The sequence below is a fragment of the Suricata suricatta genome, chromosome 9 (genome assembly GCF_006229205.1).
Source record: "Suricata suricatta isolate VVHF042 chromosome 9, meerkat_22Aug2017_6uvM2_HiC, whole genome shotgun sequence".
NCBI lineage: Eukaryota > Metazoa > Chordata > Mammalia > Carnivora > Herpestidae > Suricata > Suricata suricatta.
Window position 1 is genome coordinate 60,249,646 of NC_043708.1, and position 21,738 is coordinate 60,271,383.

At 39.2% G+C, this 21,738-nt stretch overlaps 1 long non-coding RNA gene across 2 annotated transcripts; it reads left to right on the top strand.

Moving 5' to 3' along the window:
• Positions 1 to 1,857: 1,857 nt before the first annotated feature.
• On the top strand, positions 1,858 to 19,995 carry LOC115301644. 2 transcript variants are annotated; one of them, XR_003913209.1, is made up of 4 exons: positions 1,858 to 2,415; positions 3,162 to 3,238; positions 5,905 to 6,033; positions 19,532 to 19,995. It is a non-coding gene; the product is annotated as an uncharacterized LOC115301644 (long non-coding RNA). The 2 variants fall into 2 exon arrangements; XR_003913210.1 differs by lacking the exon at positions 1,858 to 2,415 and having other exon boundaries at positions 2,992 to 3,238.
• The last annotated feature ends 1,743 nt before the right edge of the window (positions 19,996 to 21,738 follow it).

Sequence of the window (21,738 nt, forward strand, 5' to 3'; positions counted from 1 at the left end):
AGATTGTTCCATGCTTGGGCCCGTATCCTAATTTTTCTCTTATCATCTGCTTTCTGTTACCACATTCGAAATGATACATTAGCTTTTGGTTTGTCAACCAATACTTGAACATTTTCCTTGTGCAGACAAGGAAAGGGGCTCTGACACCTGATAAAAAGGTAACAGTCGAGTGAATGGAATGAGGGCAGAGTAGTATTACAGTGAATACTACAGCAGAGCCTGCAGACTGAAATCCTTTGAGCTCTATCTCCAGAGTAGAAGTTTTAACCTATTTCAAAAGCCCCCTTTCCCTATGGGCAGCCATTAGCGGGAAAGGAAAAGACCAGGTTTTGTAACTAAGGCAAATTTTGTAACCAGTGAGGCACTCCCTGTAGAGTCTCACTGAATAACATTGTAGCCGTGCTGTTGAGGAGGGGTGTGGGAAAATTAAAAATACCTTGTTAAAATAATTTGAAGAGTAAGTAAAAGTTATTTAGCTTTTTTTTTTTTTTGATAAAAAATGGCTTTATTCTGTAATCACTGAGCTATATTTGCCATCCTATGGCTTCTTATGTTTCTATGACATTTTATACTTCTATTTATTTTAAGCAAAATGTGGGCAGGTTTTTGGTTTATGTTAGGAATTAGATTTACTCTGAAAGACCATCTGTGTTTCTTCAAGGAAAAAATTTTCTAAACCACAGTGCTGGGCACACAGTGCTTGAGAAACATTTGCTTGTTTATCGATCTGTCATTTCAAAGGAATTGCAGAAGTATTTGGGAATGGTAAAAGAGACCTGATTTTAAACCAGATTTGAGTAGCTTTGGAGGTTGGCTGTTTCTGATGAGCAAAATTCAGTTCTTGCAGAGAATTCAAATTAAAAGTAGAAAATGCTATGGAGTGAAAGAACTTCTTTGATTTAACAAGTGTTAACAAAATTTGCATTGTTCCATGTATTCATTTGTAAAATTTGTATGTTTGCTGACTTATGCACTTCACAAGAATTAAGTACTTCCTAATTGCCAGTTACTGTTTTAGGTGGTGGGGGTATGACTGAACAAAACAGATAAAAATATTTATTCTAATGCCACTAAATAAATAAGTATAGACTATTAGATTGTTATATATGTTCTAGAGAAAAACAAGAGGATAGGAAAGTAGGAGGAAGTGTGTTTAAGTGTTGGCTAGACTGGTCTGGAAGGGCATTTTGAAAGATTTGAGCTGGGGAAGAATTCCAGGGGAATGAGCATGCTAGGCAGAAGGGACAGTAAGTATGAACGCCCCCAAACACCAGCTCGTCAGTCATGTTTGACAGCCAGCCAGGGGACCGGCGTGGCCGGCGTGGCCGGGGCAGAGTGAAGGGGCGAATCAGTAGTAGGAGGGGAGGTCTGATGGTCAGATCCTGTAGTGTCTCCTAGGCATTGGGTTAAGAGTTCAGGAGATGAGGGGACCTGCTCATACCTTTTGAGTGGAGTCTCACTCAAATCCTGTAACAGTTTTCTCATTGATGTTTTAATATTTAATAGACTAGGAAAATAAGCCATAAAAGCATATATTTCTCCCTGAGGCTCAAAGCTGTTTTCATTTTGAAAGAAAAAAAAATACATCCCAGAAGTGCTTTTTCCCCCTCATTATTGATACACCGAGTTCTGTAAGTTTCCAAGAAGATGGACTTGATGTCTCCAAGGAAATTAGAGCCAAATTTTAAGAAAAATCAGGATTTACACATGTTTTCAGATGGATCCACCGTGGGGTCATTTCAGTAGAGTGAGCTGGGCAAAAAGTGCCTTTGAACGCAGGGCAGGAAGAAAGGGGCGGGGGGAGGCCTGAGAGTGCTCAGAGAACTTTCGGGGGGGGGGGGTAGTTGAGCGCTTTGGTTTTTTTGTTTTTATTTTTTCCCCCCAGATGGAAAGAAGGTGTGACCTGGGGTGCAGAGGTGTGCTGGGATGGCGAGTACGCCAGGCTGGAGCAGGGCCTCTTTAAGGCAGAAGAAGTGGGAAGTTAAGTTGAGAAAGCAGGTTAGGGTCATTCATTAATTCACCAGGTGCTTCTGCGTGCATACCTTGTCCCAGATGCTGGCCTAGGTGCTTGTGATACATCTGAGCAAATGCGACAAAGACTGCTGTCCTGTGGAATGTTTATAATTGTTGAGTCATAGAGTATGCTAGGTGGTAAGCATTGTGGAAGACAGAGAAGTAGGTCAGTGGGATAAGAGAAGTGTGCCCATTGGATGGAGTTGTTGTTTCTAAAGAGGGCATCAGGAGAGGCTTCCCTGAGAAGCAGTATTTGAGTAAAAACATAAAGGAAGTGATGGAGTGAGAAATCTAAGATGGGTAGAAATCTAAGGGAACAGCATAGCTGGCAGGGGGAACAGCCAGGCCAAGTCCCTGTGTCCAGAGCCTGCGTGGCACGTATGAAGGCCATCACCGAGGCAGGTGTGGCTGGAGCAGAGTGACCACGGGGGAGAGGGCAGAGTCCATGGAGATCTTGGCAGCATGGAAAGGATTTTGGCTTTTTTTTTTTTTTTTTTACATGTTTTTAATTTATTTTTGAGAGACAGAGAGACAGCTCGAGCAGCGGAGGGTCAGAGAGAGAGGGAAACACAGAATCTGAAGCAGGCTCCAGGCTCTGAGCTAGCTGTCAGCACAGAGCCCAATGCCAGGCTTGAACCCATGTACCATGGGATCATGACCTGAGCCAAAGTCAGAGTCTTAACCAACTGAGCCACCCAGGCGCCCCGGATTTTGGCTTTTAATCTTAGTTGAAAGGATCCTCATAGAAGGTTTTCGAGAGAAGTGATCCAATCTAAGTTTGAAAAGGTTTTATTTAGTTGCAGGGTTTGGGAAAGATTAAGGATGGTAAGGGGAGGCAAAGGTAGAAGCAAAGGTAGGTATTTTGGATTGAGGCAGGCTTTGCATGATAATGAGAAAACCTTACAAATTTTAAGGTCTATGCTACATCAGCAGCAACTAAATTAATTTATTTTCATAGATTTTTGCCGTATCCTTAAATGCTAACGGCTAGAATTGAGAATTTTTCTTTGCATCTCAATATACTAAAGTATTTGAGAGTCTAGAATATTAACTTTTAAATTGTAAATAATAAGAGCTTATACATCCTCGTGATTCAAAACTCAAAAGGCACCAAAAAGGTAGGTGGTAAAAGTCTTCTTTCTGCCCAGGCACCTCAGGACAACCCACGTTACCAGTGTCTTGTGTCTCTCTCCTGAGGTATTCTGTGAAAACCTGGAAAATGCACGTAAGCTATTTTTAATAATGCCTGGTTTGGTGAAATCAAAGTTTTTATAAACCAATGGAGAGGTGTTGGAGGAGTATATTTTGCCATGCCATTTTTGGAGGCACTAAGTATCTCTTTATGTGTATTTGCTGTGTAACATATTTTTGTAAATGAACACAACAAACAAAACAAAATTGACCAAGAAAACTCCTATATTTTGGCCAGGGGGGACCTTCCTTCCTTCCTTCCTTCATCCCAACAAGTGCCCTCCTCCATGCCCATCACCCCCCTTCCCCTTTCCCCCACCCCCATCAGCCCTCAGTTTGTTCTCAGTATTCAAGAGTCTCTCATGGTTTGCCTCCCTCCCTCTCCCTATTCGTGCCCCTTCCCCTCCCCCTGGTCCTCTGTTAAGTTTCTCCTGTTCCATTTATAAGTGAAAACATACGGTATCTGTCCTTCTCTGCCTAACTTATTTCACGTAGCATAACACTCTCGAGTTCTATCCACGTTGCTACAAATGGCCAGATTTCATTCTTCCTCATTGCCATGTAGTATTCCATTGTATAGATAAACCACATTTTTTGGATCCATTCATCAGTTGATGGACATTTAGGCTCTTTCCATGATTTGGCTATTGTTGAAAGTGGTGCTATAAACATTGGGCACATGTGCCCCTATGCATCAGCACTTCTGATGGGGGCGGGGGGCTTTAGATCACTGTCTCTGTCTTTGGCAGAGTTTCCTCTGCGCTAGTCAACAAAGGGGATTATCATTAAAGCCCCAGTTCACCAGAGCCTTCTATTAGAACTTTCCTCTTAATCAAGTGCCTTTTTTGAAGAAAAGTTTGTAGGTACAGAATCCTTTGATACTTTAAATAGAGTTCCAGTAAAAATCAGCATGTGGTTTGATGGATTAGGCAAAAAAACCTTTTTAAATGTTTGTGAGAGAGAGAAGCAGCATGAGTGGGGGAGGGGCACAGAGGGAGATGTGGACAGAGAATCAGAACCAGGCTCTGTGCTGACAGTAGAGAGACCAATTCAGGGCTTGAACTCATGAACCAAGAGATCATGATCTGAGCTGAAGTCAGATGCTTAACCAACTGAGCCACCCAGGTGTGTCCTTAAAATTTTTTAAAAAGCTATTTTTAATAATGCCTGGTTTGGTGAAATCAAAGTTTTTATAAACCAATGGAGAGGTGTTGGAGGAGTATATTTTGCCATGCCATGGGTGGCTCTTTTTAAAAAGTTTATTCATTTGTTGTTTCTGAGAGAGAGCCCAAGCAGCGAGAGGTAGAGAGAGAGACAGAATCTGAAGCAGACTCGAGGCTCGAGACTGAAGCAGACTCAATGCAGGGCTTGAATTCATGAACCATGAGATCATGACCTGAGCTGAAGTAGGACACTTAACTGACTGAGCCACCCAGGAACCCCTGTGCAAAATTCTTAATATCAGAGAAAGTTACTTCTAGAAAGATATTTAGTAAATCAGTTTAATGCGTTTTAGAAAGATTTATCAAGGTATCATCAAACAAAATGTGATTTCTGAATAATGTTGAAATAGCCCAAACATTGCCTTCACACCTACGGAGAAAAAGAATTTCTTCCCCACAATCTTCAGTCTTTTATATTTCATGCCATTTTCTTTTGAGCTTCCTTTTGTAGAAATGAATGCAGCTCTCTGTTACAAGGGAGAGCTGAAGAGTGGGAAGAGAGGTGAGAATAATTGTAACTGATAAATTAATACTTCAAGCCTGCACCCTAGTGGTATTTAGACTTTTTGTTTGTGTAGCCCCTACACGAACAAAAAGCACGTTGTAATGGATATTCTCTTGTTCATTTAAGTTGACATTTGAAACATAGTAAGTTTAAACAGTTACAATGGATTTAATTCCTTACTTTTCACCTATGTATTTTATTATTTTGTGTGTGTGTATTAGAGGGAAAACGCAAGTGGGGGAGGGGCAGAGGGACAAAGAGAATCCTAAGCAAGCTCCATGCTCAGCTCAAAGCCTGATGTGGGCCTCGATCTCAGGACCCTGGGATCATGACCTGCACCCAAATCAAGAGTCAGACACTCCACTGACTGAGCCACCCAGGTGACCCTATGTTTGTATATTTTTGTTAAGACCTTAAAACTTTTTTTTCTTGTACAACTCATAGAAAATATCCTGTAGCCTTTTAGGCAAAGCCAGTCCTCATTGTGAAGCTAAATAGGCAAAATCAACTTTAATTTCTGTCAGAAAAAGCTCGGTACCATTTTTCCGCTTACGTACTTGCATAAACACTTTTACTCTTCTCTCATCTTTTTTTTTTTTAAACTTTATGACTTTATTTGACAATCAGTGGTTAGTTCTCAACCATATTGACTGTAGATGTTTGCAAGTGGTGACAGGTACACAGATAACCAATGTATTAATGCTCGTTTGGTGAATCTTCATCCTGTGTTTTCTGGAGAACCACACGGGTATGTTGTGGGACATTCCTCATTCCTCCGACTCACACAGCTCTGTGGGGCCTGGCGTCCACGTGCATGTCTGGACTTCCTGTCTCCTTCAGTGCAACCTTCCAGACTTTTGGCATGCTTCTTGAAGCCCACTCCGTGGGTGCCCTTTTAAGAGCTGACATTGTATTCTCTGGTCACTACCTCGTCGATGGCAGAAAGGCCCTTCCTCTCCCCATCCTTCGTAGGAGCCATTCTGTCAGGCCCGGGCTGGAATGCTGTGTCACCTCTGAATTCACATTACTAAATGGAGAGATCGATGAAGCCTGTAGCTGTGCCAGGAGTTGGTTATCAAAATGAAATAAAGTACAACTCAGGTTAGTTACTGTTCCTTTGTTTGCTGTCCTCAAAGTTATTTTATATCCTGGGGAAATGCAAAATTGTAGGATTCAGGAAGTAAAGTGGTAGAAATGAAGTTGTAAGTGGGATGGGAAGCAGATCAGGATAATGCTCAGATCAGCTTTAGGAGAGAGACCCTTCTCAACAGATCCTAACCTTCTGGAAAGTCTTCTATCTCCAAGGCTCCTGTGCTTTAGTTCAAAGACAACTGCTCCAGCCTGTTTTACCCTGCCTTGATGCTTGGTTGGCTAAGTTAAAATATTAGAATATCCCTTATCTATACTCCTTTGTATATTATCATTTTTTCTTTAGTAGCTCTTAGGAAAGGTGGAAGATGAATAAAACTGTATGACATAAGAAGTGTGTGTGTGCATGTGCGTGCGCATGTGTGTGTATGTACATACACACACACATGAACTTAAGACCCTGAGACCAAGTCACATGCTCTACAGACTGAGCCAGCCAGGTATGCCTATCCATTACAATTCTTAAAGACTTTGTGACCCACCTCCTAGGCTTTAACATTTATGATACTTAGGAGCAAAGGTAAGATGGATTCCCTTGCTAAAAAACAACAAAAAACCCAATGCTCAAATTTAATAAATAAAACTATATGTTCCATAAGATCTACTTAATAGAGCATATATACTTTTCATAAATTGGAATGCTTAAAATATAGTATTTATGAAATGATAGAAAGATAGCATTTACTATCAATAGCTATGAAAAGTAGAATTACTTTTCTAATTCTCAGTCCGTTGAGCATCTGACTTCGGCTCAGGTCATGACCTCACTGCTCATGGGTTCGAGCCCCATGTCAGGCTCTGTGCTGACAGCTCAGAGCCTAGAGCCTGCTTCAGAGTCTGTGTCTCCCCCTCTCTCTGCCCCTCCTCCACTCATACTCTGTCTCTCAAAAGAAATAAAACAAACAAACAAACAAACAAAAAAAGAAAAGTAGAATTACTACTAATAACAGAATTGTGGCCATCACATGTCAGGTGTTCCTGAAAAAAATCTCAAATTATAGAGTTTATGGGAGAATAGTATTATAGCAAACCACTCAAAAACTATACAACTTAGTAAGCAAGCACTAACTAAAACCATAATTGGCATCTTGAGGGGTTAACTTGGATAGGCCACGCAGGCAGGCTGGAGGCTGCCTCAGAGGACATTAAAAATGCATGGGCAGAATTGACTGGAAATGCTAAGTAGTGTAGATGGTGTGGGCTGCCATTGAAGAGGTACAGGAGTCCATTCAACCTGCCACTAGCTAATGATTGTGCTAGCCTGGAGGTGTGCCTTTCTGGAGAGGGAGCCTGGGTGCAGATACTAACTTTTAATTTTCTTAAAATAGGGCTCAAAGGATTCCTGTCTGTGCAGCAGCTGAGCTAAAGGATGTTTCTTGCTGAAGGTTATAATTATTCTCCCACTAATCTGGCTCCCCTAATTTATCAAAAATCTCATACAAAACAATGCAGCTCCTCTGTTAAACCAGTCATGTGTGAACTAGCTGGTGTTCCAGGAATTTGTCACAGTGGAACAGGTTATATTTCCGAGCAGACTGGGAGTGTTTGTCCCCTTGATCCTGGGACTTTAAATCTGCATGAAGTTAATAGAAGCTGTAATTATAAAGGTGCACAGTGATACAGAGCCTGGGTGTCTCCGGGTTCAGGGCTGTAAACCATTTCCAGGACTTCAGAGTTGAACATGATTGTTGTCGGTTTCAGCAGCATGCTTTTTTGTTTTAGTTTTTAAAGAGTTTGTCATCAAGTCGCAGTTTCTAAAATCAATGTCCATCCTTTGGTGTAATCACACTACAGAAAGTTCAGAGGATGTGTTTTGCTTGCTAAATACTAACTTCTGATGCTAATGTGATGGCCTTTATTGTGACCTGTGAATATCAAATTGGCTAACATACACAGGACTGTAACAGTATCAGTGTCTTCTACTTGCTTTTATTTTAAGGCAACCAGAAAAGTATCCAGAGATAGTTGATATGTTTGTAAAAATATACTTTCTTAATATTTTTCTCTTGGTGATGATTCCCAGGTTTTTTTAAACTAATTTTTAATTTAGATTTGAGTATAGTTAATGTGCAGTGTTATATGAGTTTTTGGTGTACAATAGAGTGAATCAGTAATTCTATACATTACTCAGTGCTCATCATGATAAGTGTGCTCTTCATCCCCATCACCTATTTCACTTCTCCCACCTCCCCTCTGCTGACCATCAGTTTGGTCTCTATAGTTATGAGTCTGTTTTTTGGTTTGTTTCTCTCTTCTTTTTTTCCCCCCTCTCCTTTGCTTGTTTGTTTTGTTTCTTAAATTACACATGTGAATGATATCATATGGTATTTGTCTTTCTCCGATTGGCTTATTTCTCTTAGCTCTATCCATGTTGCAAATGGCAAGGATCAGTGCATTGAAATTATTTAGGTTGGTGAAGAGGTAGGAGTTGTGCCTGCTGGAACAGAGGTCCCTGGCCTTTTCCCAGTGAGAAACCACTTTTGATTTCTCCAAAGTCTTGTGAATAATTACTAAGGTAGGCGGTGATGGTGCAGTTACTGGTTGGGACAGAAAGTGTTAGTTGCTGTGGTCTGGCTTCTGCTGTACTCAATCTTTAAAGCATTTCCTCTCTTTGTTACCAGTTTTTTTTTTTTTTTTTTTAAGTCTTTGGGAAAAGGGTTGGTTGTGGCCCTTTAACAGGCAAAAGAAATCTTTATTTTTTCCTATCTAGCTGGAAACTTATCAGCTGATGACTAGGTGGGGATCCCTGTTAAAGAAAGAGCAGACAACATACAGCTATATGGTTTCGCATCTATTTGCTTTTAAATCCATAAAAAATTTCAAACCCATAAAATATTTATGTTATATTCGGGTTATAAATAACCTCTGATTGTTCATTCAGTCCTTGAACAAACATTTATCTTCAGCGCCTGCACATATCCTGGCACATTATCTGCTCAGTCCCTGAATGATTTATGAAGTACCTGCTTTATCTAGCAGAGCGCTACAGCTGCAAGCAAAGGAGCAGCTCAGCCGGCGTGCTCTTGCTCTTAAGCACTTAAAACTCAGTGGTGGAGGCAGTTATAAACATACAAAGCTTTTTTTTTTTTTTTTTTAGTTTTTGAGGGTTTTTTTTGTTGTTCTAGATTTTGCTAACTTTATTCTATACTTCTTGAATCATATAGCTCCCTCTAGGATGTCATCAACTCAGTTAATTTGGGTACTATTATTGGTATGTATATTATTTAGACAACAGTAAGGGTTTGGTAGATAGATTCTGTCATCTTGAGTATTGTCTTCCAATGTATGCGTGTTGTAAAACATTGATTATTTACATTTTTTCCTCTGTGTGTGTGAAACAGATTACACTAAGGGTGATTGAGTGCCCGCTTCATGCAAGAGGGATCCTAGGATGTTAATTTAGGAAGTGGCCTCATTTTATGGAGAAAAAACCCCATTCCAGAGGGATTGTGATGTCCCAGTATTGTACTATAAATTAATAACAAATTAGTAGGAGGGTGACCTTGGGCCATTCCCAAACATTGTCTGAGTCATGATGTTAAATGCTTAAGCCCTCAAACAGTAGGTTTAAAAAATTTTTATTTTTGAGAGCGAGAAGGAGAGAGAGACACACACACAGTGTGAGTAGGGGAGGGACGGAAAAAGAGGGAGACAAAAGGATCTGAAACAGGCTCCAGGCTCTGAGCTGTCAGCACAGAACCCAATGTAGGGTTCGGACCCACAAATGTGAGATCATGACCTGAGCTGAAGTCAGATACTTAATTGACTGAGCCACCCAGGCGTCCCTCAAATAATAGTTTTAATAAGGTTTATATTGCCTTTTGTTTGCAGAATAGATTTGATTCAAAATTCTCCTGTGAACCCTTAAAGGTAGGTGATGTGTGTCCTTATTTTATAGATAAGGAGACTGGTGATCAGAGAGTTTTTGACACAATCAGGAATTGGCAGAGTCACAGCTCACACCTAGATTTCCTCCAGTATCATGGTGTTTCCAGAACTCATTTTTTGTACCTCACGGTGTGTAGAGTATACTTTAAACTTTGAGAGGTGTATTAAAAAATGCGATGGATTGAGAAATCCTATCAAATACCAGATAGCAAATTATAGGTAGTGTATTCTCGGTGAGGACACTTCTAAGGAGATGAATGTCACACCTTCCCTAGTCTTGCAAATGTCACAATAAAACCAGTGCATCAGTAAAACTACTATTTTAAATGATGTCAAGCATAATCTCAGGGAATATTCAGCTCAGTTACACTGGAGCTATTTGAACTACATTGCTTAAATTGGCATTTGTAGAAAGCTACTCATAAAAGGGGTCTTCTTTCTGCATTTTTTTTTTGCAAGGTGATTATTAAGGGTCATAGAAGTTCCTCATGGTCCCATTGTCTACTTATTCACCTAGTGTGAGTTGTATAGTCATTGTTTAGTTAAGTTGGTTTTAAATATTTTATGTTTGAGAGCTTTAAGATAATTTTTGGGAATAATTTTGACATTTAATTGTATAGAACACTTACTGTTGAAGCTTATTTAGTTACTTTGATTCTGGAAATAATTAGAAATAGGCTCAGAATATAGAAACATTTTTTGGGGGGAGACGCAGGATAAAGGTTAAATTTAATAAGTGGCTATGAGCAAAAGGTTAGATTAAGGTTTTTTTTTTTTTTAATTAAGTAGTTCTTTGAGCAGGTTATCAATTGGCATTTTTGCATCTAGCCTCAAGTCACTTTCAGTACTTTTCTGTTTATCTTGGCCAGAATTGAGAATTGTTTGTTCTGTTTCTGAGAGCTAAGACTTTCTGTTTATTTCCTAGTAACAAAGTAGACCCAATGATGTTTAACTCAGATTTTGTAAGGGAGGCAAATCCTTCACACAGAAGAGTTTTTAGTCCAGTACTATAAGTAGCTTCATTTTCCTTTATTGTTCTTATTTGAAAAAGTTATTGACATGGGGGAGGGGAAAGGGAAAATAGTTAAATAGTTTGGGAGAGGGAGGGAGGCAAACCATGAAAGATTCTTGAATACTGATTTCAAACTGAGGACTGATGGCGGTGTGGCAAAGGGGAAGGGAGGTGATGGGCATGGAGGAGGGCATGCCCTGGGTGTTATATGGAAACCAACATGACAATAAACTATAAAAGAAAAAAAAAATAAAGGAATGTAGGTAACTATCACTGATGCCATTTCTATTTGTACACCTAAAAGAAGTAATTTATTGTAAATTGTATACATGGTAGACTAATGATGAAATTTTCAGTATGTGAAAAGTGATCAAATGGGTTTTAAATTTGAAGACTAAAGATCATTTGTTATATTCATGTATTGTCTGTCAGTATTAATGTAATTGTGACAGAAGTAAAATTTGGGGTTGACAATATTGTAGCCATACAGATCCTTCTCATGTAATTATAAGCATGCCTATGGCTTATCCATCTATGGTGTTCAGAGGTGAGAGTGACATGTAATAAATTATATATTAGGTATAAAAAAGTTATAGACTATTCAGGCATACTCCGTAAATAATATAGTGAATGTGCATATACTACCAACTAGGTGAAGAAAAACATTACTAATACATTCAAAGCTCCATTTATGCCCCTTCTAAGTTGCTTCTCCCTTCTTCCTCTCCTCATTTTGCCTCACCAAATAACCATCCTGAATTTAGCATACATAATCACTTATTTCCTACTGCTTTTACTCCATATGTATATGTATCCCAGCATAATGCTATATACAGTCATGAACTCTAGTATCTTATGTTTTAATCAGGCAAAAAACCTTTTCAAGTTTGGGAAGTTCTTATTTCATTTGCAAAACATAAAATTTGAGAGAGAGCGAGAGCACAAGCGGGGCAGGGACAGAGAGAGGGAGACAGGATTTGGGCAGGCTCTGCACTGTCAGCTCAGAGGCTGATGCGGGGCTCAAACTCACTGAACTGTGAGAACCTGAGCCGAAGTTGGACACTTAACTAACTGAGCCACCCACGTGCCCTGCAAAACATATATTTACATGCATAGAAGAATTTAAAATATTGACACTTTAGTGTTTACAAATGAGTTTAAGTTTCAGGTTCTTTTCTTATAATAGAACAACCTGTTAAGGTAGTTTATGCTTGCTTCTTAACCAATATATTCTCCATATTAAATTAAAGAATTATAATTAAATTTATATTATAAAGAGTATGTAATATAATCATCCAAATGACTGTTTTTAGTAATCATTTCCTACTTAACTGAATATGAGCCAGTGACCTGAAGGTCTTTACTGTACCATTTCCTTTACTTGGTATGTACACTTAATGCACTTAAATAAAAAAATCTAAAAAAACATTTTGAAAATATGCTGTTGCCTAGAAATAGACTTTTATTTTTTCTGTACTCACCATAAAGTTTTTCATCACAGTAATGTGTGGAATGTGTAGAAAGGACCACAATTAATCTAGAATCAAATGATGTTTCTTGAATAATTTCATTATTCATCAAAAATTTATTGAGCATGTGTTAAGTTAGATGTTGGAGATACAAAAATAGTAAGAAATTGTTTCTGTGCTCAAGGAGTTGATAATCTGGATGGGATAAATACATTTAAAAAAAGTTAAGTCAAGTGATAAAGTGCTGAATTATATGAATAAAGAGATTTATGAGCAGTAGGGCCAGGAGGTTGGGAGTAAGAATGGGAAAAAATGAATGCTAGAGAGGGCCTTGAATGAAAGTGGTAACTATGTGAGCTCTCAGAATTGATTGGGTTTTACTAGACGGAGTAGGATTTTTCATATATACGAAGGTATGCATAGTAGTTAAGAACACAGATTCCTGGAGTGTGACTGACTTGGTTTGGAATTGGCTCCATTGCTTCCTCTGATTTTGAGATTCAGGGTTACTTAACTTGCTGGAGTATTTAACACAGTGTTGGCCACACACTAGACATTCACAGAATGAAAGCTGCTACTACTACTACTATTATCCTTACTCCTCTTATTATTGAACCATAAGCAGAAGCAGAGCAGTATGAAAATATAGAGCATTGTTTTCCAAGACTCACATAATATGGCTGTGAGTAGGATATGTTTGTCGGGAGGTATTTGCAGTGTTGGAAGGTACAAGGGAAAAGTAGTATAGTAGGTGGTGCTCTTGGCTTTCACCTCAGCCCCTCCACTGTCTGCTCATCCCTTCTATCTGTCCCATTCTTCAGAGTATTGGCCTTGGTCAAGGCAGCTGTCTTACCCAGGTGGGTTTTTCTCACCCAGTTCTGCAGCCAATGATTGAACAGACAAAGGAACACGAAAAAGCCTCTCACCTCAAAGCAAAACCAACATGTGGTATAATTCAGGCTCCAGAGCATCCTGTGGGAGCTGAGCCCCTGAACCTACTTAGCTTTTTCTCCCTGCTCTGTTCTGCTCTACTCACTCCTTTTTTTGCTAAAACTCCCTCAGGAATAACTTGTACAAGAATCCCTGTCCCAGTCTCTCAATTTCTGTCTACTTCTATGGGTTCCAACCTAAGACAGGTACTTTGGACTAGATTGGAAAGGTCCTTGGATGTTTTGGCTTACAATTACAAGTGCTGTCCTGTAACAGTGGGAAGCCTGTCTGTGCTGACAGCACAGAGCCCGACAGTGGGCCCAAACTCACAAATCATGAGATCCTGACCTGAGCTGAAGTCAGACACTTAACTGACTGAGCCACTCAGGATCCCCGAAAGCCCAATGTATTTTGAAAGGATCATGTTAGTAAAAAGTGGCATGGAAAGTAGAAGACCTACAATGGGAGCTTTCACATGATTAAGGAATGATAAATACCTCCGTCATTTATTATTGATTAAGGTAGGGGAACACGAGATATAAAAGTCATTTGTAGGGGTTGGGAAGAACTGAGAAGTCTTAGATAATTTGAATCTGGGGAGGAGGAATCAAATTTCTGGATTTAGTGACTAGGCAAATTGTTAATAGTTATATCAACTGTTTCAAATAATTAAAAAGATAAGACAGACTCTTAGCAAGAGGTAGTTTTGGAGAAAGTTAATGGGTTCAGTTTTGGCTCTGTTGAACTTAGAAGTACTCCTCAGGAGTGTCAGAGGCGAAAATGCTTATTAAGTTGTAGGAAATCCTCATCTGCAGTACAGAAGGTGGGTTCAGGTCAGCAATATTAAGGTGTTTGCTTAGGCCATAAGAGTTTGTAGGGCCCACGACAAAACATTGGGGATTCCGTTTTGTCATGTAGAATGCTTTCAGCTACAAGTATAACAGACATTTTACAACTTGTTCAAGAATAGAGACTTTATTGGCTTCTCTATCTAAAAATCCACTGGTGAGGTTAAGGTTCAGGTGTTTTGATGAAGTTTCTGGCTCCATTTTTCTGTGGTTATTTTTGTTGCACCACCTTCATGTGTCAACTTGGTTGTGAATTTTGCTTTCCTCATGGAGGTAAAGTGACTCCTGTGTTTCCAACAAACTGCATATTTTAGAAGGAGAGGGAGAGGGAGGGAGGGAGAGAGAGAGAAAAAGAAAGAAAGAGAAAGAATACCTGTGTTCCTTAATTTCTAGTAGAAGTCCTAAACTTTGAGCTGGTTGATCAGTTTTGAGAGTGGGAATTATTACAAAGATAATTTCTTTTTTTAACGTATATTTATTTTGAGAGAGAGAAAAAGAAAAAGAGAGAGGGCATGAACCCATGTGAGAGCAGAGTAGGGACAGAGAGAGAGAGAGGGAGAGAGAGAATCCCCAGCAGGCTCTGTGCTATCAACGCAGAACCCTATATGGAGCTCGATCCCAGGAACCATGGGATCATGACCTGAGCCAAAATCAAGAGTTGGACAGCTAACCTACTGAGCCACCCAGGTGCCCCAAAGAGATGAGTTTTCTTTTTTTTTTTTTCTTTTATAGTTTATTGTCAAGTTGGTTTCCATATAACACCCAGTGCTCATCCCAACAAGTGCCCTCCTCCATGCCCGAGATGGGTTTTCTAATTGGTTAAGATCAGTCAGGGCTGGAGATGGGAAAGGTGAGGCCCATCCAGAGAGCATCCTCTACTAAGAGGAGCAGTGGGGTGGATGTTTGGGAGAAAAGCACAAAATTCACTCTATTTTACATATGAGGGACAGATAGGGAAAAAGAGCCAGTGACACAGGAAAATGGTGAGAGATGTGAGGAGAGTTCTAGAGAAAGTACCTTCTTAGCTCAGAGTGGGAAGAGTTTTGAAGAGGAAGGACTGAAACTGTCCATTCGAATAGCCATTGGATTTGCTAGGTGGCCAGTGGTGACCTGAGAACAGTGTCTGTAGCCTATAGGGGTAGAATTTATTTGGTTGTGTGTGTGATATGAAAGCAGTAAGCATTTTTTAAAAAGAAAGGGTACATAGAAAGTGATAGTTTAAGAAAGAACTGGATTAAAGGAGGCTAAAAAGTAAATTTAAAAAATGATTATGGGAGACCTCCATCCATGTTTACTGGGTGAGGAGAATGAATGTAGAGTTTGAGTCAGATAGCTTCAGTTTATGCTCCGGGTCAAAAGACAGCTTAAAAAATTTTTTTTTAATGTTTATTCAGTTTTTGAGAGACAGAGTGCAAGTAGGGGACGGACAGAGAGAGGAGACACAAAATCTGAAGCAGGCTTCAGGCTCTGAGCTGTCAGCACAGAGCCCAATGTGGGGCTTGAACTCACAAACTGTGAGATCATGACCTGAGCCGAAGTCGGACGCTTAATCGACTGAGCCACCAGGTGCTCCAAAAGACAGCTTCTTGTAGGGCCCTGGATAAGTCACTCAGTGTTTTGTCAGGCTCTGATGAGTGACAGTTAGGATAAACATTTCACAGGAAAGCTATTAGAGCAAGCAAGATAATATATAAAAGAAGTTTTGTCAACTGAACTGTTATACAAATATTAGTTGCTAGGTAAGCAGTTGTTTATTTAAACCCTATCTTTCTGTGCAAGAATGTAAGGTATTATAGAACTAGTAGTATGTAGAACTGAAAGGTATGAAAGACAGGAGTGGAGGCAGGGTAGAGAGAGAATATGAATGAATGAATTCATAAAATGTGGTCCCAGTTCAGAAGCAGTTATTCCTTTTAACATGGTTACGTGAGAGCAAATAAAAAAGCCCTTAGATTTGACATAATTTTTGTTAGCAGTATCTTGTGTGGTCCTGGAGGAGGGCCCCTTGTTGATTGGCACGTATACCAGTTCAGAGCCTTTGGAATGTGGAGAAAGGAATGCAGTACAGACATTTATTGTTTCGGTTATCAAGATGACTTTTATAGGACGTTGCATAGTTTAGTGATACTGATAATAAATGTTTAACAGTAGCTGGTTCTGTCAGCTTATATGTTGCTAGGTATATGATTGATCTTAGCTGAGGCTCTAAAGCCAGCACTTTTAGCCAAATAGTCTAAGTAATTCTAAAATTCTTGGATCATTCTTTTTTTTTTTTTAATTGTTTTTATTTATTTGAGAGAGAGAGAGAGAGAGAGAGATACTGCATGAGCAGGGGAGGGTCAGAGAGAGAGGGAGACACAGAATCTGAAGCAGGCTCCAGGCTCTGAGCTAGCTGTCAGCACAGAGCCCGACCCGGGGCTCGAACCCATGAACCGTGAGATCATGACCTGAGCCGAAGTCGGATGCTTGACCGACTGAGTCACCCAGGTGCCCCAGGATCAGACATTCTTATCACTGATATTGATTGACCATTTGAAGTCATGAAATACAACCTTATTCTTATACATTTCTGTTTCTTAGGTTGAACAGTGTCACTTTCTGCTTTATTTGAAGCAGTCTGATGTTTTGAAGCATAATGGGAATAACAATACCTAATTTGGAGGGTGAGAGTGAAGATGAAGTGAGCTACAAAACTTAGAATAGTGCCAGGCGCCGTTAATATTAGTGGCTAGAATGGTAGTTCTTGACATATATGAGAAACCATTAAGCGAGTGAATGGGCACTTCAACATAAAACAGGTGAGAAACTTTTGGAACTTAACTTTTGAATAAATTAAGAAGAAGAAATTGTTTCCTTAACTACAACTCAGATTCCATGCTGGTTTCCATCGTGGGGATGGCTTTGTACACAGGCTACGTCTTCATGCCTCAGCACATCATGGCGATCTTGCACTACTTTGAACTTGTACAATGACCAAGATGTGACCAGAATTGAGCAGTTCCTTGGGGGAAGATCCACCCTCTGAAGTTGGGATGAAACTTCAACAGATGTCCTATGAAACTCTACTAGATGTCAACATAACCAACCCTATGAATATAAAGACTAAAATTCATGAGTAGAACAGGAAAATAATCCTGACTCATGTGTTGTGTTCTTTATTTTTAATTTTAAAAGAGGCTCTTGTATAGTAGTTTTTGTGTATTTTAACATTGTAGTCATTTGTACTTTGATATCAGTATTTTCTTAACCTTTGTGACTGTTTCAATATTACCCTGTGGAAGCTTTTCTTAATGTAACTTTGAGTACATTTTAATTGCCTTCTTTTCTAAAACCCAAAGTCTTTAGTTGGGCTTTACTGTTCTTGCTATTGTATGGCATATACATCTGCCTGGATATATTTCTACTCTTGACCAAAGTTTTGTAAGAAACAATACAAGATTTGGGGCAGGGGTATGGGGAGGGAGGATATTTTATTGAGAACTATTTACAAAAGACTTAATCTGTAAGTTTGAACTCAGGAGTACAGTTTTAGCTATCTAGACTCTACTCTTAACAGCTTTTGCTTTAAAATTATTCAAGTATTTCTTAATAATTAAAAAGAAAGATCTTGCTAAAGTTAAAATAAGGAACATTTCACCTTTTAAATATTTAATTTTTATGTGGACTCATTTCCAGAAAACTTTGGTGATGATTCTTGTGACAAACATATTAAATAACATTAATAGCATTATTATGTAATGCTTATATACCATAGAGTTTTTATTAGAAAGTAAATCAGTTCCTCTGAGGGTTATTATTAACAATGTACTTCCTTAAATTTAGTTTCCTGATTGTACTGGGTGCTGCAGATGCATTTGCACATTGCAATAAGATATGATGAAATGAATTGTTAAAAACTACAGCAAAAAGAAATGTAAACTTGGTTAAAATCCTTTCACTCTTTGTATTTTTTTTTTAAAGATTTTTATTCCTTAAATGTAAAATGACTACCTAATTTTTTGATGTAAACTCATTAAATTCAAAGAAAAATCAGCTGATGGACCAGTATGTTTTTTCCCCCGATTGTTGAATATTGACCTAGTATTTATATTTCTGAATTGATTGTTGTGGACAAGTAATCAGTAAATATATCTGAAAATGTTTCTCAACATAAAAGTAAGGGCAACTAAACAAAACTAGACATTTTAATATGCCTCACATGCTAGTTGCTATTTTTAAAAATGTAAGTATTTTTGGCTCCCAATTTTAAAGACTAGACTTTTGAAGTGTTTTCTAGCCTAGCGGTATGGACTAAGAGATAAAAGTTTAGTGTTTTCAGAAAGTTCATTTATATCATCACTATTAAATAGGGATGGTAAAGGTAATATGTAATTATTTAGTTTCATTACTCATACTGTCTCAAATTGATGAATATGAGGATTTAACTTTGGGTTTGTTCAATTAATGCTCAAATTTAGCATCACCCGCCTGCCACCCCATAGAGAACCATTGACAAATGGATGTCTAATATCTGTATCTCTGGTGAGTTGAGGACAGGGAAGGTTGAAAATTGCTCGTTTAGATGGGTATATAGATGACTTATACCCAGCCCTCTACTCAGGAATCTTTAATTCATCCTTGCTCTTCTCCAAAATCCATTAAATTGCTGTTGTGTAGCTGGTGATTATTACAATTTACATGACTACATTGGCCCGTGAGATAGATGAAAGAGAAGTTTAGCTTTACAGAGAATCTTGAAGCGAGCCAGAAAGAAATAGAAACAGGTCCATTGAGAGGTAATCAGGGAAGTATTCTCTCCACCAACTGAAGCAAGTCTGGTCTATTTATTAGTAAATAATGAATTGGGAAATCATTCTATTTTATCTGTTTACAAGAAGGTACTTATTAGACAGTCTCCATGAGTTTCTTACATTTCTGTATGTCTTCCAGGCAGAGGTATGGACTGCCTTTATTCTGGAATATTTTTCAAGGATGCTTGTATGATAGAAGATAGAACAGAGATAATGTCTTCCTCTGGAACAAAGAAAAAATTACTTAGAGCCTTAGAAGATAGAAAAGCAAAAAGAAATGTAAACTTGGTTAAAATACAATACATAGTGTGCTTTCTGGGGCAAAGGACACTATGGAAGATTTGGGTTCCCTATGTTCAGCGTTCCTCCCTATAATGCAACCCTCTGCATGTATACATAGCACCTGGCCTTTCCTTTCATTGTTCTGTTGGAATTGGAACTTGGGAGCCAGAGCAAGACAATGATACTTTGGCTATTGCTGTGAGTAATAAAGTCTTTTGTGTCCAACCCTAGAAACTCAAGTCTTCTGCCGGGACCCACAAAACTGTGCCAGACTAACTTGTTAGCCTGCAAGGAGGGTAAAGTCTCAGATGCTTCAGCGTTCTTGAGTTTTGGAGATGAAGATGTGAGACCAACAGAGACATGGTCTTCCGGAAGAGGAAGGGTAATGGCCTGCAGGCCAGACTGAAGATTGAGGCAATTCCCTGTGATCCAGTAGTAAATGCTCTTTCCCAGGTATTGGGTGGGTTATGGGAATGAGGTCCCCCGGTATCCTGCTTGTTAATTAACAATTAGAGGCTGAGCAGTGAGAGGTAGGATTGAAACAAGCTGCCTAAAGGGTGCCCTAGTTTTTGGTCACTCTCCTCTGGCAGGTGGAAGAAGGAATCTTAAGATAATGGGACAACTCTAAAGTCAGTGTGGCTGTGGCTGCTAAGCAAAAGATTCTCAAAAACTGAAATAAATGGCATCAGCAGTGAGAGGCATGTTATTTATGTATTTATTTTAAAATTTAAAAAAAATCCTTATTTATTTTTGAGAGAGAGAGAAACAGAGAGAAAGGGAGGTACAGAATCCGAAGCAGGCTCTAGGCTCTGAGCTGTCAGCACACAGCCCGATGTGGGGCTCGAAACTACAAACTGCAAGTTCATGCCCTGAGCCAAAGTTGGATGCTTAACCTACTGAGCCACCCAGGCACCCCGAGAGGCATGTTATTTAATGCAGACCTGCAAACATTAGAAGTTCCTTCAGGTGTGCCATGAGTGATCGGCCGCTAAAATTGAATGCAAAGCCTTTCTTATTGGCTTAGAGCTGCTCTTGCTCTGTGCACCCTTCTCCCTGCACTTTTTTTAATTTTTAATTTTTAAAAATTTATTTTTATTTTTACTTTTATTTTATTTTTTGATTTACATCCAAGTTAGCGTATGGTGCAACAATGATCTCAGGAGTAGACTACTTAATGCCGCTAACTCATTTAGCCCCTCCCCCTTCCAAAACCCTCCTAGTAACCCTCTGTTTGTTCTTCATATTTAAGAGTGCCTTATGTTTTGTCCCCCTCCCTGTTTTTATACTATTTTGGCTTCCCTTCCCTCATGTTCACCTGTTTTGTATCTTAAAGTCCTTCTATAAGTGAAGTCATATGATATTTGTCTTTCTCCAACTAATTTCACTTATATACACACACACACACCACATTTTCTTTATCCATTCATCCGTTGATGGACATTTGGGCTCTTTCCGTACTTCGGCTATTGTTGATAGTGCTGCTATGAACATTGGGGTGCATGTGTCCCTTTGAAACAGGATACCTGTATCCCTTGGATAAATACCTAGTAGTGCAATTGCTGGTTTGTAGGGTAGTTCTATTTTTAATTTTTTGAGGAACCTCCACACGGTTGTCCAGAGCGCCTGTACCAGTTTGTATTCCCATCAACAGTGCAAGAGTGTTTCCCTTTCTCTGCATCCTCGCCAGCATCTGTTGTTTCCTGAGTTGTTCATTTTAGCCACTCTGACTAGTGTGTATGAGGTGGAATCTCAGTGAGGTTTTAATTTGTATTTCCCTGATGATGAGTGGTGTTGAACATCTATTCATGTGTCTATTGGTCATCTGGATGTTGTTTTGGAGAAATGTCTATTCATGTCTTTAGCCCATTTCTTCACTGGATTATTTGTTTTTTGGGTGTTGAGTTTGATAAGTTCTCTATAGATTTTGGATACCAACCCTTTATTTGATATGTTGCTTGCAAATATCTTCTCCCATTCCACTGGTTGGCTTTTAGTTTTGCTGATTGTTTCCTTTGCTGTGCAGAAGCTTTTTATTTGATGAGGTCCCAGTAGTTCATTTTTGCTTTTGTTTCCCTTGCCTCCAGAGATGTATATTGAGTAAGAAGTTGCCAAGGTCAAAGAGGTTTTTGCCTGCTTTCTCCCCGAGGATTTTGATGGCTCCCTGTCTGTGTTTATGCCATCCCTTTACTGCTACCCTGACTTCAGTTTCTTTAAGGAGAAAGATGATTAAGGCTAGTTGGTCAGGTTATGTGTGAGAACCATCTCTCTCAATATTCTCTCAATGAGAGAAGGCGAGGTTAGTAGATGGTTAGAAAAATATGGTAACATGGACCAAGGTGGTGGCACTGGAGGTAGAAACCACAGGATATGGTGATTAATTAGATATAAAAGGTGAGGGGAAGGAGAGCGTCCAGGCTTCTGTCTTGAGCAGCTTGGTA